The sequence below is a fragment of the Marmota flaviventris genome, chromosome 12 (assembly GCF_047511675.1).
Source record: "Marmota flaviventris isolate mMarFla1 chromosome 12, mMarFla1.hap1, whole genome shotgun sequence".
Lineage (NCBI taxonomy): Eukaryota > Metazoa > Chordata > Mammalia > Rodentia > Sciuridae > Marmota > Marmota flaviventris.
In genome coordinates, this window is record NC_092509.1 from 22,650,106 (window position 1) to 22,671,384 (window position 21,279).

The following is a 21,279-nucleotide window of genomic DNA, read 5'->3' on the forward strand; positions in this document are numbered from 1 at the left end:
ATTTTTTTGGAGGATTGATTTGGCCAAGAATAGATGAAATTTTAATCTGGGGGCTCTGTTTCAATGCCATAAAGAAACAAATGGCCACTCTAAATATGTGTGTTGGGATGAGGATGAGAATCTCTGCCTCTGGGCTTTGGTGGGACCCTTTCCTTCACTCTTAGGGGTCAGCACAGAGTCATCTCATGGTGGGGATCTCCCTACCCACTATGGCACTAGCCGCTGCCAGTCTCTCCCCTGATGCCCTCTCCTCTCACCCTGCTTACTTCTCCCCCATGCTCTTACCATACTCTGACATTTATCACCATATTTTATTTTATTTGCTAATTTGTTTACTATGTCTTCCTCATGAGCATGTAAGCTGTAGCAGGGTTCCGTTCACCACTGTATCTCTTGGAATCTAAAATTCTGCCTGCATTGTGAATACTTAATCATTTTTAGGTGAATGAAGAGATAAATGAAGAAGTGATTGAAGAAATGAATGAATGAAATTAAGAAGGAGGAAAAAAAGGAAGCAGAGGTTGTTCTTACTTTTCTCATTGTTAACAACTATGTGGCAAAAACAAACACGCAAACAAAAAACTAGTAGACTGGAAAGAAAACGTTGTTCCAGTATATTATATACAAGGAGTGGTTGGACCAGAGAGGGAGGCTTCTGTGTATCTTGGCCACACTTTCTTCCTCTTCTCCCGGAACTCACATTTGATTGCATTCTAGGGCTGCACATGATTTAAGAGGACATCACTGGCTCAACCCATCTAGACTCTTCTAGGGTCTGAGTCAGACCGGAGGGAGCTCAGCAATCTCCCAGCCTCTGATAAAAACTTGGCTTAGCTTGCTTGACGGGGGTTTGAAAGAGGCGTTGTGTTGTAGGAAAACAAGTGAGCTCTGGAGTCAGAGACCAGGCTCAAATTCCAGTGTTTGCACTTACCAGTCATGTGAGGACCACTTTTTCTCATCTGCACAATGGACTACTAATACTTTTCTTTGAGATCACTGTAAGAATTTAAAGATATACTGTCTCCAATAGGAAGTAGAATGGAACATTAAAAGCATAGACTCTGGATCCAGATTGCATAAGCTCTAAACTTAACTATGTTGCTGTGTTAGTCAGCTTTTGGGTCAGCATTGCTTGACTCAAACACCTGACAAGAACAATTTAGTGAAGGAAAGATTTATTTGGGATCATGATTTTGGAGGACTCAGTTCATGGCTGGCTGGTTCCATTGCTTTGGATCTGATGAGGTAAGGCAGAAACATCATGGTAGAAGTATGTGGTGGGGGAAATCTACTCAGCTCCTGGCAGCCAGGAAGCAGAGGACAAGGACTAAAGAGAAGATAAACCCTTCCAGGGCATTCCCCAAGTGACCTATTTCCTCCAACTCATCCCACCTCCAAATGGTCCATTCAGCCATTGATGGATTAATCCACTGATAAGGCCAGAGTCTTCATGACCCAGTGATTTCCCAAAACTCTATCAGTGAACACATGAGGCTCTGGGGGACATTCCAGATGCAAACCATAGCAGTTGCTTACCAGCAACATTGCTATCCACCCCGGTTTCTTCCTAGGGTTGTTGGAAGGATTAAATGAGTTAGACCCATGCTTGATTCCTGGCATGGAAACTGCTATCTACACATTAGCTATGGCTACACTTATGTAAGACAACTAATGTTTAGTAAGTGACCTTATGATTATTTCCTTTATTTAAGTCTGGTGGCTTAGGTCTGGAGACCAGAACTTTCCAATCTACCCTAAGTTCCCAAGGTCGTGGGATGAGGGATGGAGACTTCCTTTCTCATTTCCCAAACGCAGAAAGGAAGTGCTCTGGTGATTTTTCTTCGTTAATCAAAATGGCTTTATCAAATTACACCTTCTACTTACTTATGAAAGAATTGCAGACTGATCATGTAACACTTTCAGTGATCAGGGACCACTCTTAGGGATATCTGGGGCCCATCTACTTTGCTTATATTTCTGTTCAAGACATTTCTTCCCCTTCACTTCTCTCAGATGACCTTCATTTTAATCTTGACTGACCAGCCATGACCTCAGTCTGTTCTCTTGAAAAGGCAAAAGCTTAAGTAACTCTTTTATCATGGAGTTGGAAGATCAGGAGGAGTAGAATGGGGTAGAGGCTGTGGGGTTGAATCTCTAGCTATTCTGCTTCTGTATCACTCGAATGAGACCCAGAAATCTCACTCAGGAATGAACTCAAGCCTGGGCAGGCTGCTTTAACAGGTCATATTATTATAACAGAAATTCTTGACCCATTTTCAAAATTCTTTTCATTACTTCTTATATAAGTTTTCTTTTATGAGATGGTAAGGTGGAGAAGGTTGAATGAGACCACTATGCTAGAACCTTCCTCATCCCATATCCTCCTTTGAATCAATCTATTAAATTCAACAAAAGCTATTGTACCTTTAGGTTGTCTGTTAAAATCCCTTGCTCTGTGATGGGAAGACAAGACCTGAAATCCTCCAAGGTGGCCAACTTTGTTTCAGTGCAACTTGTGGGGATCTCAGTAGGATCCTCCAAAGATGTCAAATAGTCAATGTTCTTTAATCTAAAAGCCTATCTGAAAATCTAGCATTAGAAATAGAAATTCTCTTTCAGGACAGTTCAGTGATGGGGAAAACATGGCCCCGGGGAGTATCTATGAATACAACTTTGAACAAACAGAATTGTAGTTATTTCTTCAAAGAGAATTATTTCGCCTTTTCCAGAAATGTTTTGGCCAAAGTGGAGTATGCTACAACATCTGTATTGGAAAATTACAGCTTTTCAGCCTTTTATACTCTTAAATACAAGATATCTCAATTCCCAACCTTCTAACTAGGTTGTTGAATATTGTTGGTTTGGGCAAAGGCAGGAGATTCATCGTGGAGTTTTCCCAGCAAGGGAAAGCCCAGAACCTTCTGCGGCTGCAAACGGTTGCCTTTAGAAGGATGCTGTCTTATTTATTCACATGTCTCCTTAGCACAGTGCAGCAGTGGAGAGCTAGGGCTCGGGACTGCAAATGCCTGGGTTTTACCACTGGCTGGATGCTGCACTGGATATACAGTTTCCCAGGCTCAGTTTCCTCATTGGTAAAACAGGACTAATCATGAATCCTGACTCATTTTGTGAGGATTAGATGGAGTTCATCAATGCTTAGCGGATGCCTTATCAGAGAACCATCACTTGTTAAATGATATTTATTATAATCTTACTTATTATCCCTTGATTTTGCAATTTTGAAGGTTTCACTGGAGAATGATGGTGAGACAATCAGGAGCACATATCATATCAACCTTGGCAGGAACGTTTTTGCCTCTGTTTGGCATTTTGTAGGATTCCCCAGGTTTGATTGGTGACCTCTGGGGCAGGGCCAGATGTCCTCTACCAGGCACCCTCCCTGATGGGATTTGAATGTCTCTGTGCCCCAGTGGTACTTACTTATGATACTTTCCCCTCCTTGAAGGGCCTTTCTATCATGTCAATCCCTCTCCCTCCAAGGAAAATCAGCAAACTGACCCATGTTTCAATTTCCTAAGACAAACCATGGCAGAAATCTTGGAACTCAATTTTTTAAAGACTTGCATACCCACAATGAACTGCCTGGCCAGTGACCTGCTTGGCTTCCCTGATGCTTTGAGAATGAGGAGCTGTTGAAGATTTGCTTGCGAATCTCAGAACACTTTGCAAGTGGCCTCCAGCCCAGATTCTTCCACTGGCCAGAGTAACTAAGGCTCTTTAACCTTTGGCATGACTAAATAGTGCTGTTCTTAAAGAAATCTACACATCTTATCTCCCATTATGTGTCTTTCACTTAAAGGTAAAAATTGTTACATAAAAGGGGCTAAGCTGAGCATATTGGCACATGCCTGTAATCTCAGCAGCTTGGGAGGCTGAGGCAGAAGGATAGTGAGTTCAAAGCCAACCTCAGCAAAAGTGAGGTGCTAAGCAGCTCAGTGAGACCCTGTCTTTAAATAAAATACAAAATGGGGCTAGGAATATGACTCAGTGATCAGGTGCCCCTGAGTTCAATCTCTGGTACCCCCCAAAAGGGGGGGCTAAGTCCATGAGAAAGAGTATTTGAGTTAGCACAGGTTCCATGAAAGGGTTCTAGGCTTTGATGATTCAGTGTCTGTAGCAATAACCTTTGTAAAGACTCATTTTTCTAATATGAATTTAAAGTCATAGAATTGTTAGTACCCTTTAACCTAGGATATTTACTTCTAGAAATTTATTTTATGAAAATAACCAGGAATCTATATTCTCTAGGCATCCCTACCCTAGTAGATGATGAGGATGTTCATGATAGGAAAAAAAAATGAGAACTCACTAAAATGAATTGATTAAATTAATTGTGGTTGAACTGTTTTTTGAATGATGGATTATTATGTAGTCATTAAGTGAAACAGATAGGTTGCAAAACAGTAGGGTTTTGCAGGATTGCGATAAGAAATAATAGATAACATGCGTGAACAAAGCAAGACCTTAATGATGATTTTCTGGGTGGCAGAACTCTGTAAAGCTTTTCATTTCTTCCATGTGCTTTTTTATATTTCCTAAACATTTATACTACAAATCTATATTAATTTGTAATCCAAAAGAAAAGAGATGCTATTATAAAGAAGCAGGAAAGGAAACGTGTTGGACTCAAAGTTTCTGTCCTGTGTCAGTTCCAGGTATGTGATCTTAGACAAGACACCTGATGTCTCTGTCATCCCTCAGTTGCCTCAGCTTTCAAATGGGAACAAAACATTGGTCCATTTTATGGGAGCAGACATATGGGTCTACCTGCCTTATGGTAAAGGGATATTACAAACATTAAAAATAAGTGCATCATTATATATTTTATATCTATGTGTATGTGTATATATATATATATATATATATATATATATATATATATATATATTTAATTACACCTGCACTATGAGATTAGAAGTTCTCTGAAGTACCAAATAATAGAATTGAGATTAATGAACCAAAAAACATTACAGCATTATCCTGAGAGGATCCCTGTAGAGGTATGGAGTATTTTATTGCTATGTAATGCCTATTCTCAATGATAAGCTGCAAATTTGTTTTGGGTCCCAGACAAAAACAAAATCCTCTTTCTTTGAGTGAGGTTAGGTGGGCTTTTGCTCTTTATAGCATAAACCTCTCTGATGCAAGCATTTTCTCTTCTACAAAGAAACATGTGTTTTAAAAAGCTTGTCATTTCTCTTTGTCTTCAATGGGATATTCAACGACCAGGATGAATGGAGACATTTCGAAATGCTGCAAGTTTTCTTTTTGAAGTTGCTCCTGTTTAGTGGGTAATTTGGATCCAGTCTTAGAGCATAAGGAAGCATAAATTATAACCAAAATGGGACCATTGGAGACAATGAAGAAAGCTGCTATTATAAAGAGAGAGAGGGAGAGAAACTGAGCAGGAGAAACATTTGGGGAATGGAAATTAGGGCAGGTTTTGAAATATTTTCAAGCCCGTTTACCGCCATCTGTTAGGAGTCTATGTTGCTAGGGATTTATCGTTTTCTATCTGTGAAATCCTCTGGCTATGGAAAACAAATTTGGTAAAAGATGATTAAACTTCCTTCTTAGTAGCAAATAGGTAAAGAAGGGACATGGAACGGTGGGATGGGAACCTGAATCCTGAGGAGGGCTAAGAAGGAACACCCCTGACTGCCTTTTTAGAAGATGTCACAGGACCCTGGGAAGCTCCTTTCTGTATTAAAACCTGTTCTACCTGTTTTCCCTCACCCTGGAGCAGCTGGCTAGGAAGGATACCAGAGGACAGGAACCCAGTTCCACTGTGAATGCATTTACACAGGGCCTCTGCAAAGCAAGTCCCCCACTGAACATGCCATAAAATTTCTGAAAAAGGAGACAGTTTTGCATTTGGATCCATATCTCAGATTGTGGAGTTAAAGAAGGATCTGTAAACAGAATGAAGCTTACCACATTGCAGAAATGAAAATCAAGCAGAGAACAAGAAATGTTTTGTGATGAAATGATGTTTTGGCTTGGGCCTTCAAGATAATTAATACATGTATTAAAAAAAAAACAACAACAAAAAAAAACCTCATGCCTCTGTATTCCCAAGGGGAAGCTAAATTGTAATGAAATGCTCACGTAGATCCCCAAGTTCTGTCCTTCTGTCCACTCAAAGTTGCCTGCTCTCAATCCTTCACTGGTTTCCCATCTCACCCAGATTGAGGTTGGAAGTCTCCCTCCTATCTAGTCCTCTAAGACCCTCTGAGAGCTCCCTTGCCATTCTTGGCTGCCTTGCTATTTCTGAAAGATGGCAGCCCATTACTAACTCAGGGCCATTTTTCTGGCTATTTCCTACAGCTGGAAAGCTCAACAAATGACTAGTCCCTCATTTGATTTAACTCTTAAAGAAAACTGTTCGGATCATCTATTAAATGAATGTCCCACCCCGACCTGTCTCTGTGTGATTACCATCTGACTTTGGATTTATTTATTCACTGTCTGCTTCATCCTTCCAAACATAAGCAGATGGCAAAGTTAGTTTTGTTTACCACTGAATTCCCAGCAGGAAGCAAAGTGCACAGGTAGGGCTTTTGTGGATCAGGTACGTTATAATTCAGCAAATATTCCACCTTCCCTTCCCTTGGCTCCACAGTACTGCTCCATCATGTTGATGTTGATTGTGAGACTGCTTTGACCTCATGACATATGGGGTATAGTTCCCCTGCCCCTTGACTTGGATTTTGACTATAAGTCTTGCTTTGACTACGGATGACTCTGTGGACATGAGCAAGCAGAGGCTTCAACTATACTTGCCCTCTGCATGTCCATTTTTGCCATAAGAACAGAATTCAGATAGTTGCTAATAGTAGGAGGATGAGAGACAGGTGGAGCCAGCCTCAGACCCAGCCAACAACACAAAACCCAGACCAGCCAAGTCCATTCTAAATCAGCTGCACCTTGACTGACCCCAAAACTCATGAGCAGGAAATAAATGCTTTTTGTTGGTGCCACATAGACCTCAATGAAAGAAGTTCATAATATTTAATGGCTGAATAAATCAAAATTTTGCGTGAAAATGTCTATCCTGTGAGTGCATAATGAAATATTTTAAATCTTAAATATATATATATATATATATGAAGCTGGGATTGGTGGCGCACACCTATGATCCCAGTAGCCTAGGAAGTTGAGGCAGGTGGATAGCAAGTTGGAGGCCAGATCCAGCAACTTGGAGAGACCATAAGCCACATAGTGAGACCATCTCAAAATAAAAATAACAAGGGCTGGGGATGTGGCTTAATGGTCAAGTATCCTGGATTCAATCCTGGGAACCAAATACACACACACACACACACACACACAATATGTATACTTACACATATGAGACTTAAGGATGGGGGGTTTGATGGCTCGAAACTTTGACTCCAATGAAAAGAAGGCAAAACAAGAAACATTTATGATCATGGCATGCCTGCTTGACAGCACAATTCTCTTTTCAATGAAGTTTATCTGATTTGGGGAAAAGGGAATAATTCAAAATACCTTAGTTCTGGTGCTTTAATGCCTCCATTTAAAATAAATATCCACAGGTTTTCTTTTAAATCCTTGACTGGTGTGTGTGTGTGTGTGTGTGTGTGTGTGTGTGTGTGTGTTTTGATAGGTGAAGGCAATGGGGAAGGAAGGAGAAGTCCTCAGACTGAAAAACTTCTTTTCAATTGCATGCCATACTCCTAAGTTGAATTATACTATTATTAACCTTGGTGTCAATATTGGTAGAGATAATTATATTTCCATATCTTAACTACAGAGGAATACTTTATTTAGAAATAAAATATTTAGAATTAAAGTATTCCTCCAAATACATGCAAATGTACATTTTCAAAGCCCTTAAATACTACCTATTAGCTTTTGCTTAAAGAGAGAGACCATCTTTGCATTTTTAAAGAATTTTTGGCAGGAAAAGCGCTTTTATGACTTCTTAAAGAACATTACTTATGAATATGTTTTTAAATTGTTACATTATGCAGTATTTTTCATTGAATTTGAAAAGAAACTCTTTTTCTCAGAACAAAGAAACATTACCCATTAAAGAATTTTGAAGTTGAAATTGGTCTATTGTCCAAGTGTCTGCAGTTTTACCTACAATCATGGTCCTGGGGGATTCAGAGAGTAGATAAAGTTTGGGTTTGTAGGTTTTATAAAATAATGACCTTTGGGATATAATCATGCATTGCAGGGTTTTATAAATTCTGAAGCATAACCAGATATAATATGAAACCAACACTATTATATCAGCAGAAATAGGAAGTAGACCATGATCCAGAGAATAATGTACTGTGATTGCCAATTTCTGAAAACCCACAAATCTTATTGCTTTCCTAGAATGTACTAGATTTCTGATGGAAAAATTAATGCATACTTGCCAAATTTGCTTTCTGTTCCCTTCAACATACTTTGTTAGAAAGATACCATCAGCAGAGAAAAAAAACTTTAACTCATCGACTGTATTCATGAACATTTCTGCAAACAGAACATAATTTTGTCATTATGATAATCAGATAAATGTGTTTTGTTTGGTTTAGAAAGATTTGAAAATTTTTGACCTAATTATAGAATTTACATTTCAAATATGAAACATATGGGTGTATATTCAGATATGACATAACATCCTTAAGTGTGTAAAAAGGAGCAATCTGGCAGATGTTCACAGAGGATGGTACATAGAAGAAATATCAGGTGTGACTTAAGTAATGGCGGCAGCTAAAACTTGATTTTATTGCCAAAGAAGGAAGAAGAGAACTCAACTTCTGCACAGCCTCTTCCGGATCATCATATTTCTCAAATGTATTTTCCTCCAAAGATGTATTTTTCCTGCCAAGGCTGGCCTTCTGAATAGTTGGAATGGATTGGTTTCAGAGTCAATGTGCTTTTCTGGGATGCTGGGTTAGTCTTGGTGCCAATAAAACAAACTCTCCTTATTCTAAGGCTAGTGATTAAAATCCTCCCATCCTTTTGTATGATTGGAGATCTTGTTATATAAAAACATCCCTCAAGCAGTGACTCTTTAATGTCTTCTCTGACTTTTTAAACTTAGAATACCTGAGGAAGCTTCGTGATCCAATCACTGTTGAATGGAAGACTATGGCATCTGGAGTGTTCACGGATGCTCTGTGGGTCATAATGAAAAACAAAAAAACAACCAAATATTTGACAACAGGGAATTGGCTAAATAAGTCAGGCTACTTCCATATAATGGCATGCTACAGAGCCATTGAATAATATTAAGGAAAGATTTTTATGTAACAAGAGTTACAATGTGTAAAGTAGAAAAAAGTAGGTTATAAGAAAACATTAAGTACGATTTCATATACCATTGTATGCAGGCAAAAAAGATACATATCAACAAGTCAATAGTGGTTGTTATGGTTTGGATATGAAGTGTTCCCTAAAAGCTCTTGTGTCAATGCAGAGTCAAAATGATCAGACTCTGAAAGCTTTCATGTAACCAGTCCATCCTAGTTTGAATGCACTAACTGGGTGGTAACTGCAGACAGGTAGAGTGTGGCTGGAGGCAGGACGGTCACCTGGGGTTTGCACTGGAAGTATTCAGCCTCTTTTCTGGCTCTCTCTGCTTCTTGACCACTGTGAGCTAAGAAGTGCTTCTCTGCCATGCCCTTCCGCCATGATGTTCTGCCTCACCTTTGGCCCAGAGCAATGGAATCAACTGACCATGAACTGAATCTTTGAAACAATGACCTGAAATAAACTCTTCCTCCTGTCAGTTGTTCTTGTTGAATAGTTTGGTCACTGTGGTAAAAATATGATTAACACAGTGATTATTGAAGCAACAGAGCTGTGAATAATTTTAATGATTCTTTTCCACACATATATGTACAAGTGTGTATATATACATACCTATCTATATATTCTAAATGTTCTACAAATAAAATTATATAAATCACAACATATAATGTCTGTCCATGGTGAACATCTAATGAATGCTAACATAATGATAAATTACATAGGTCATTTACAAATAATCCAGTTGTTTGTAACATTTGTTTTTTTTTTTTTATAAAATAAAAATATCATTTAAAAAACTCAATTTATTTAATTCCTAAGATCAGTCTTGCTTGGGTACAAGTAAGGTATAAATGAAAGGCGGGAGTAAATGTAGAGAAAGTTTCTGCCCTTCATTGTCAGAGTGAATGGGCAAAGTCAGGACAGGGAGAGTGGGGACAACAAATGATGAAAGCAAATTCTGCTTACTCCGTGGTGCTCCTTGGAGCACTCTGTCTGAAATTAGAATAGAAAGTCTGACAGTCTTGTGGATATTTCCTTTGCAGAATTTAATTCCCTCTGGGATTAAGCCTATAAAGATATCTCAGAGCCATTGAAAAGACACAAAGAAAGATAACAACTTTACTTGCTTCCTAAAAATACTTTTTCATCCCTCTGCATCTTTATCACACCACTATCTTCATCATTCAACTAGAGTTAAAAGAGCAAAGTTTCTTTCTTTAATGGAAGAAAAAAATATAAAGTAATCACCTATATGCTGGTTTTAAAATACAACCTCCCAGCATTTTTTAGAAGGGGGTAAAAGGAATATCTGATTTACATATAAAAGCAGTCTGATCATTTTTATTATTTTCTCCAAGTTTCTCTTTCTGCCTTATAAAATGTTAAGTATATTCAATTTAACTGACATTAATAAAAATACAAACTATGTTTATAAAATGTAATAATTTCTGTACTTGAAACTATTAAATCATCTTGAAAAACAAAACCTGCATTTCAAAATAAAATCAAACAGTTTAAAACAGAATTAAAGTTTTTACTTCAGAAACAAATTAAGAAAATGTTACTCACTTACAAGGGAGCTTTAAAAGAACTATTTCAAAAAAGTAGTAAGCTATAAGCCATGGCTTACTTTGCTGCCTCTCAGCCTGAGAAGAACAGTTTTGTGTAGTGTATAAACATGTCTTTGTATCTGTTTTGCTAATAAATCTTTTTATGTAAATTTTTAATTTATGACAGCAGAATGCATTATAATTCTTATTATACATATTACATACATAATTTTTCATATCTCTGGTTGTATACATAGTATATTCACATCAATTCGTATCTTCATACATGTAGTTTGGATAGTAATGATCATCACATTCCACCATCATTAATTACCCATTTGCTAATAAATCATATTGAAATTCATTGTAGAAAGTTTGAAAGTTATTCTGCCAGGAGGAAAAAAAGAGGAATACAATGTTAAATGCCTAAAAAATTCTGGAACATTTGAAAAAGTATTAGGAAAAGAAAACGAAAATAAAAGGAAAAGGTTAAGTGCACTCAAAAGTTATTTTGCAATTGCTTTGGATAGAAACTTGTTTTGCTTTATTTGAAGCATGCAAAACTTGCACAAAAATTGGCTTTCTCAAAAAATTTTTCTTTTTGGTATGCATTTTGAGATTGAAAAGGGACTTTTTGGAAAGTATTTTTTATTAATTTGGAGAGGGAGATGATTTTATGAATTTATTCTTCTATCCTCTGTGACTCCTACCAGCCCCAGACACCATCCTGTCAAAAATTCTGTTCAGATACTACAGGAATGGCCATTCAGACTAAGCAATTATTGTGATACCATCATTCTAGAAAAGCACAGCAGTCTCAATATTTTTCTTTTTTATCCAGTGATAACAGAAGTTGTCCATTAGTGAGAAAAGGGAATTATTTGGAAAAAAAAAAATTAGTCCTGTTTTTGAAAGATGACAACCAATGGGACTTTCCTCCCATTGAGAAATGGTATCCAAATTGCTCCTCTCTGCTCAGTGAATATAGGCTTGCTTTAGGGATTTATCAAACCCATAGATTGCACCAGAAGTATCATTGCCTGGCTTCCAAGGCTAGATCAGAAGAGATCGTGCAACTCCATCTCATCTGCCAGAACATTTGTTCTCCAACCCTAAGCTACCATGTAAAAAGTCCAATTACCCAAGGCCACTGTGCCATGAGGAAGTCCAAGTCACACAGAGAGGACATGTATAGGTAGTCTTGTCATAGTCCCAGTTGAATCCAGCCTTGGGTCATCCAACACAGGGGACAGGTGTGGGAGTGAAGACGCCTTAGTCCCCTGGTGATTCTAGCTCTCAACACTTGAGTCACCCCTAGCATTTGAGTCTTCTCAGAGAAGCCCCAGAAATCACAGAACAGAAAGAAACCATCCCTTCTGTGTCATTTTTAAATTCCTGCCCAATAAAATCCCTGAACAAAATAATATTGATTTTTTTTTCATCATTAAACATGGGATGCCTAACATCACGTAAACTGGATTAAAGAAATAGAATAAATATTTGAGGAGTGTTATCATTATGTTTTTTTAAACCTCCACTTTATTTCTGAGATAGAAGAATTTAGATCATATTCTTTGTGTTTTAATAAAATATAAAGTTATTACTTGCCTTTAGTTTTCAGTATGATGGAATTATTTGGTATCTTTAATTCTTTCTTGGATTACTTCTATCTGAACCAAAGAATTGCTTCTATGGATTCTTTTCTGAGGAATATGGATGTTGTTTTCTATTATACTCTAGTCCTATTATTTGGCCATATTTGTTTTCAGTCATCAATAAATGTTCATCTTTGTGCTCTGGCCTGAGGCAGTGACTTCCACCAACCCCACTGTGGACCAAACTCTTCACCCAGGCAGTTTCATGGGCTGTTCAAATACACCAGGGTCTTCTTGAGGCTGGAGATGTTTCAGTCAACAGAGCTTGTGCATTACATTTCATAGTGACCTCTTGTTACCAATGTTGAGTCAAATAAATTTAATTTTTCATACCACAAAATAAAAACTGTTCAGAAAAATAACAGTTCAGACTTGAGCAGTTTTAACCTAGAAGATTGTTTTTATTGCAAGAGCAATTCAAAGAAATAAGATGTCCTATCTACTTTTACATAATTATCTCTGGGAAGAGAATGCCATGATTTGAAAGGACACTTGAAGTACTTTGGTTCTTATATTGATTTAAACATTTAAAATTTCCCTATTTTTCTTTATAAAAATGGAACACACAAAATTATTTGATTTTTTTTTTCTTTAGGTAGCAGGGATTAAACCCGGGGTACTTAACCACTGAGACATAGCCACAGCCCTTTTATTTATATTTTATTTAAAGACAGGGTCTCCCTGAGTTGCTTAGGCTCTTGCTAAATTAATGAGGCTGGCTTTGTTCTAGCAATTCTCCTGCCTCAGCCTCCCGAGCTGCTGGGATTACAGGTGTGTGCCACCATGCCCTGACAAAATTATTCATTTTTGAGGAAAGGTTTTTTTTAATTATCATCATTAGCATGAGGTGTAGCTCAGGGGTAGAGTACTTGCCTAACATGCCTGAGGATCTAGGTTCAATTCCTAGAATTGGGAGGGAAAAAAAAAAACTAAACACAAGCATTTAATTTTAAATTGATAAAATGTTTATGAATTCCCAAAATTCTTAGAAAGTGTGTGTTTGCCTTGTTTTGATTGTCTTATAATAATAATAATAATAATAGAACAGATGGGGGAAGATGGCGGCGAAGGGAGTGCACCAGCCCCGTGTACCGCGTCACTGTGCGGGAGAATGACGAGTTAGAACGGCTAAAAGCTATCTTGTTAGGAATTTCCAGCAAAATTGGGGTGCTCCAAAACCTAGAGGAAGGATTTCCATCGCACGAGGATCAGCTACGGGGGCCCAAACGCGAGAGATTTGTCCGCACGGAGGGTCACGCTGCTTATTCAGCAAATCGCCCCGTGGCTAGAGTCTGCGGCGCGCACTGGGAAACGACGAGATAGCAACGCAAAGATACAGCGCTGCGGATTCTGCGGGCTTATGCCAGCTGTGCAATCACCGTGCTCAGGGCTGAATTCTGGGTTTGAGATGGGGGAAGGAAGCGGTCCAATTCGGTTCTCTACACCGGTCAGACCACAGAGGAAGCCAGCGGCCACCATCTTGGAGAGCTGACGTCACCATCCCTGTTTTCGACTGATCGCAGCTCATTCAGCCACAGAACAGGTAATTTCAGGCTGCCATTCGCCTGCGTCTCGCAGACAAATTACTCAGGCTCAGTACTAAAGAACCTGTGGAAACTGCTTCTTGGAGCCTGCTCCTATCAGAACATACACCGAGCACGGAGCGGCCGAACTCCGGCTCCCGGAACTGCTCTGGCCCAGGGCTAAAGAACCCGCGGAAACTGCTTCTCGGTCCGGGTCCTGCTGAATACTGTGGAGGTAAATACCAACTGAGCCTTCATAGGCAGTGGCAACAGGATTGAGACGGGGCTTGGGAGGGCCGGTCAGGACTCACCCGTTGCTTTGGTCACCCGTCAAAGGGAACGAAATGCTGCCATTCGCATGGGATACCAACATGGCAGAGATCTGATGTCATCAGAAAGCGGCGGAGAAGAGAACTTCATCGATACCAGCGGCGAAAGAAACAGTTGGTCTCCTGGTAAAGAAAGTGAGTCACAAACACCCGAGTCTCTCTCACTTTGTCATCAAGCCAGAGGGGCAGAGCAGAGCCGCCGCCCACGCCCGGGACAGGCCCAGCGGCCTGCCGGCGCGGTAGTCACGTCATCCCAATTGGAGTAGGGGCAGAGCAGAGCCGCCACCCGCGCCCGCAAAGTAGGCAGACCTGCGACCGACCGGAAGAACAGGCCCAGGGGACCGCGGGCGTGGTAGGAGGGGCAGAGCAGAGCCGCTGCCCGTGCCTGCAAGGTAGGCAGACCTGCAACTGACCGGCGGATCAGGCCCAACGGCCTGCCGGCGCGGCAGACACGTCACCCCAATTGGAGTAGGGGCAGAGCAGAGCCGCCACCCGCGCCCGCAAGGTAGGCAGACCTGTGACTGACCGGCAGAACAGGTCCAGTGGTCCGCGGGTGTGGTAGACATGTCACACCAATTGGAGGAGGGCAGAGCAGAGCCGCTGCCCGTGCCTGCAAGGTAGGCAGACCTGCAACCGACTGGCGGATCAGGCCCAGCGGCCTGCCAGCGTGGCAGACACGTCACCCCAATTGGAGTAGGGTAAGAGCACAGCCTTCGCCCGCGCCCGTAACAGGCCCAGCGGCCCGCCGGTGTGGTAGTCACGACACCCCAATTGGAGTAGGGGCAGAGCAGAGCCGCCACCCACGCCCGCAAGGTAGGCAGACCTGCGACCGGCCGGCAAAACAGGCCCAGGGGTCCGCGGGCGTGGTAGACACGTCACACCAATTGGAGGAGGGGCAGAGCAGAGCCACCGCCCGTGCCTGCAAAGTAGGCAGACCTGCAACCGACCGGCAGAACAGGCCCAGCGGCCCGTCAGCGTGGTAGACAGATCACCCCAATTGGAGGAGGAGCACAGCCGCCGCCCGCCCCTGCAAGGGAGACTTTTCAACTATACAAGAGCAATATAAATATATAGGGGGAAAATTTCAAAAACACAATAGTTTCACCAAGCAGAAAGAAACGCGAGCAGTATGAAAAGACAAGGAAAGAAAGGACCACAAGCAATGCAGTTCAACTCAACTTTAGAAGAGGTAATAGCTGCAGCAGATGGAATGTCAGATAAAGAATTCAGGATATACATGCTTCAGATGATCTGGAGTCTCAAGGAAGACATTAGACAGCAAAATCAGACAATGAAAGATCACTTCAACAATGAATTACATAAACAAACCCAGGAAGCAAAAGATCAACTATACAGGGAGATAGAGGTTATAAAAAACAAACAAACAGAAATCCTAGAAATGCAGGAAGCAATAAAACAACTTAAAAACTCAATTGAGAATACTACCAGCAGAGTAGAACACTTAGAAGATAGAACATCAGATAATGAAGACAAAGTATTTCAACTTGAAAAGAACATAGACAGCTCAGCAAGACTGTTAAGAAACCATGAGCAAAACATCCAAGAAATATGGGATAACATAAAGAGACCAAACTTAAGAGTCATTGGGATACCGGAAGGTAGAGAGGTCCAAACCAAAGGAATGAGCAATCTATTCAATGAAATAATATGAGAAAACTTCCCAGACTTGAAGAATGAGACAGAATCCCAAATCCTAGAAGCCTACAGGACGCCGAATGTGCAAAATCATAAGAGATCCACACCTAGACACATTATAATGAAGATGCCCAACATACAGAACAAGGAGAGAATTTTAAAAGCTATAAGAGAAAGGAAGCAGATTACATTTAGGGGTAAACCAATCAGGATAACAGCTGATCTTTCAACACAGACTCTGAAAGCTAGAAGATCCTGGAATAACATATTTCAAACACTGAAAGAAAATGGGTTCCAACCAAGAATTGTGTATCCAGCGAAATTAAGCTTCAGGATGGAAGATGAAATTAAAACCTTCCACGATAAACAAAAGTTTAAAGAATTTGCAGCTAGAAAACCATCTCTTCAAAACATCCTCGGCAAAACATTACAGGAAGAGGAAATGGAAAATAACAATGAAAACCAACAGTGGGAGGTAGGACAGTAAAGGGGGGGAAAATAATCAAAGAGGAAAACAAACCATGTTTAGTAACATAAATAAACAAATATGGCTGGAAGAACAACCCATATCTCAATAATAACCCTAAATGTTAATGGCTTAAACTCACCAATTAAGAGACACAGGCTAGTAGAATGGATCACAAAACAAGACCCAACAATATGCTGCCTACAGGAGACGCATTTGATAGGAAAAGACATACATAGACTGAAGGTGAAAGGTTGGGAAAAATCATATCACTCATATGGGCTTCAGAAACAAGCAGGAGTGTCCATACTCATATCAAATAAAATAGATTTCAAGCCAAAGTTAATCAAAAGGGATAAAGAGGGACACTACATACTGCTCAAGGGAAACATACACCAACAAGACATAACAATCATAAATATATATGCCCCAAACAATGGTACAGCTATGTTCATCAAACAAACTCTTCTCAAGTTCAAGAGTCTAATAGACCACCATACAATAATCATGGGAGACTTCAACACACCTCTCTCACCACTGGACAGATCTTCCAAACAAAAGTTGAATAAGGAAACTATAGAACTCAATAACACTATTAATAACCTAGACCTAATTGACATATATAGAATATACCACCCAACATCAAGCAGTTACACTTTTTTCTCAGCAGCACATGGATCCTTCTCAAAAATAGATCATATATTATGTCACAGGGCAACTCTTAGACAATATAAAGGAGTAGAGATAATACCATGCATCTTATCTGATCATAATGGAATGAAACTGAAAATCAACGATAAAAGAAGGAAGGAAAAATCATGCATCACTTGGAGAATGAACAATAGGTTACTGAATGATCAATGGGTTATATAAGACATCAAGGAGGAAATTAAAAAATTCTTAGAGATAAATGAAAACACAGAAACAACATATCGGAATCTATGGGACACATTGAAAGCAGTTCTAAGAGGAAAATTCATTGCTTGGAGTTCATTCCTTAAAAAAAGAAAAAATCAACAAATAAATGATCTCATACTTCATCTCAAAATCCTAGAAAAAAGAAGAGCAAAACAACAGCAAAAGAAGTAGAAGGCAAGAAATAATTAAAATCAGAGCTGAAATTAATGAAATCAAAACAAAAGAAACAATTGAAAAAATTGACAAAACTAAAAGTTGGTTCTTTGAATAAATAAATAAAATCGACAGACCCTTAGCCATGCTAACGAAGAGAAGAAGAGAGAGAACTCAAATTACTAGCATACGGGATGAAAAAGGCAATATCACAACAGACACTTCAGAAATACAGAAGATAATCAGAAATTATTTTGAATCCTTATACTTCGATAAAATAGAAGATAGTGAAGGCATCGATAAATTTCTTAAGTCATATGATCTGCCCAGATTGAGTCAGGAGGATATAGACAACCTAAACAGACCAATATCAATTGAGGAAATAGAAGAAACCATCAAAAGACTACCAACTAAGAAAAGCCCAGGACCGGATGGGTATACAGCAGAGTTTTACACAACCTTTAAAGAGGAACTAATACCAATACTTTTCAAGCTATTTCAGGAAATAGAAAAAGAGGGAGAACTTCCAAATTCATTCTATGAGGCCAACATCACCCTGATTCCTAAACCAGACAAAGACACTTCAAAGAAAGAAAACTACAGACCAATATCTCTAATGAACCTAGATGCAAAAATCCTCAATAAAATTCTGGCGAATCGGATACAAAAATATATCAAAAAAATTGTGCACCATGATCAAGTAGGATTCATCCCTGGGATGCAAGGCTGGTTCAATATACGGAAATCAATAAATGTTATTCAGCACATCAATAGACTTAAAAATAAGAACCATATGATCATCTCGATAGATGCGGAAAAAGCATTCGACAAAGTACAGCATCCCTTTATGTTCAAAACTCTAGAAAAACTAGGGATAACAGGAACATACCTCAATATTGTAAAAGCAATCTATGCTAAGCCTCAGGCTAGCATCATTCTGAATGGAGAAAAATTGAAGGCATTCCCTCTAAAATCTGGAAGAAGACAGGGATACCCTCTCTCACCACTTCTGTTCAACATAGTTCTTGAAACACTGGCCAGAATTAGACAGACGAAAGAAATTAAAGGCATAAAAATAGGAAAGGAAGAACTTAAATTATCACTATTTGCAGAAGACATGATTCTATACCTAGCAGACCCAAAAGGGTCTACAAAGAAACTATTAGAGCTAATAAATGAATTCAGCAAAGTGGCAGGATATAAAATCAACATGCATAAATCAAAGGCATTCCTGTATATCAGCGACAAATCCTCTGAAATGGAAATGAGGACAACCACTCCATTCACGATATCCTCAAAAAAATAAAATACTTGGGAATCAACCTAACAAAAGAGGTGAAAGACTTATACAATGAAAACTACAGAACCCTAAAGAGAGAAATAGAAGAAGATCTTAGAATATGGAAAAATATACCCTGTTCATGGATAGGCAGAACTAACATCATCAAAATGGCGATATTACCAAAAGTTCTCTATAGGTTTAATGCAATGCCAATCAAAATCCCAACAGCATTTCTTGTAGAAATAGAGAAAGCAATCATGAAATTCATATGGAAAAATAAACGACCCAGAATAGCAAAAACAATGCTAAGCAGGAAGTGTGAATCAGGCAGTATAGCGATACCAGACTTCAAACTATACTACAGAGCAATAGTAACAAAAACAGCATGGTACTGGTACCAAAACAGGTGGGTGGACCAATGGTACAGAATAGAGGACACAGAAACCAATCCACAAAACTACAACTATCTTATATTTGATAAAGGGGCTAAAAGCATGCAATGGAGGAAGGATAGCATCTTCAACAAATGGTGCTGGGAAAACTGGAAATCCATATGCAACAAAATGAAACTGAATCCCTTTCTCTCGCCATGCACAAAAGTTAACTCAAAATGGATCAAGGAGCTTGATATCAAATCAGAGACACGGCATCTGATAGAAGAAAAAGTTGGCTACGATCTACATACTGTGGGGTCGGGCTCCAAATTCCTCAATAGGACACCCATAGCACAAGAGTTAATAACTAGAATCAACAAATGGGACTTACTCAAACTAAAAAGTTTTTTCTCAGCAAAAGAAACAATAAGAGAGGTAAATAGGGAGCCTACACCCTGGGAACAAATCTTTACTCCTCACACTTCAGATAGAGCCCTAATATCCAGAGTATACAAAGAACTCAAAAAATTAGACAATAAGATAACAAATAACCCAATCAACAAATGGGCCAAGGACCTGAACAGACACTTCTCAGAGGAGGACATACAATCAATCAACAAGTACATGAAACAATGCTCACCATCTCTAGCAGTCAGAGAAATGCAAATCAAAACCACCCTAAGATAGCATCTCACTCCAGTAAGATTGGCAGCCATTATGAAGTCAAACAACAACAAGTGCTGGCGAGGATGTGGGGAAAAGGGTACACTTGTACATTGCTGGTGGGACTACAAATTGGTGCAGCCAATTTGGAAAGCAGTATGGAGATTTCTCGGAAAGCTGGGAATGGAACCACCATTTGACCCAGCTATTCCCCTTCTCGGTCTATTCCCTAAAGACCTAAAAAGAGCATGCTACAGGGACACTGCTACATCGATGTTCATAGCAGCACAATTCACAATAGCAAGACTGTGAAACCAACCTAGATGCCCTTCAATAGACGAATGGATAAAAAAATGTGGCATTTATACACAATGGAGTATTACTCTGCATTAAAAAATGACAAAATCATAGAATTTGCAGGGAAATGGATGGCATTAGAGCAGATTATGCTAAGTGAAGCTAGCCAATCCCTAAAAAACAAATGCCAAATGTCTTCTTTGATATAAGGAGAGTAACTAAGAACAGAGTAGGGACGAAGAGCAGGAGAAGAAGATTAACATTAAACAGGGATGAGAGGTGGGAGGGAAAGGGAGAGAGAAGGGAAATTAGATGGAAATGGAAGGAGACCCTCAGGGTTATACAAAATTACATACAAGAGGAAGTGAGGGGAAAGGGAAAAATAATACAAGGGGGAGAAATGAATGACAGTAGAGGGGGTAGAGAGAGAAGAGGGTAAGGGAGGGGAGGGGAGGGGGGATAGTAGAGGATAGGAAAGGCAGCAGAATACAACAGACACTAGTATGGCAATATGTAAATCAATGGATGTGTAACTGATGTGATTCTGCAATCTGTATACGGGGTAAAAATGGGAGTTCATAACCCACTTGAATCAAAGTGTGCAATATGATATATCAAGAACTATGTAATGTTTTGAACAACCAACAATAAAAATTAATAATAATAATAATAATAATAATAATAATGATAACCATGTAGTAGAACCAACTATAAATTATTAAATAATTCATTTATACCTGTATGACTCAAATAAATTTAATAAATAAATAAATTTGTCTTTGGCAAATTTTGATACCTGGCCTTTCCTATAAATATGAAAACTGTGAGTCTGGGGTTCAGAACAAAAGTTCTACCAAAATGATTTCAAATCTGGGAAGGGAGGCTCAGGATTCACCTCAAAACAGCAGTTTCTAAAATATGTCCTCCCTTGGTTAAGGACTGTGCTATATCTCTCCCCAAATTCCTAAGTTGAAGCATTAACCTCTAGTACCACAGAAGGTGACCTCATTTGGAAATAGGGTTGTTACAGATACAATTAGTTAAGGTGAGGACATACTGGATTAAAGGTCCACTCTAATTGGGCGTTGGTGGCCTCTGATCTAGTACAGGTGGTGTCCT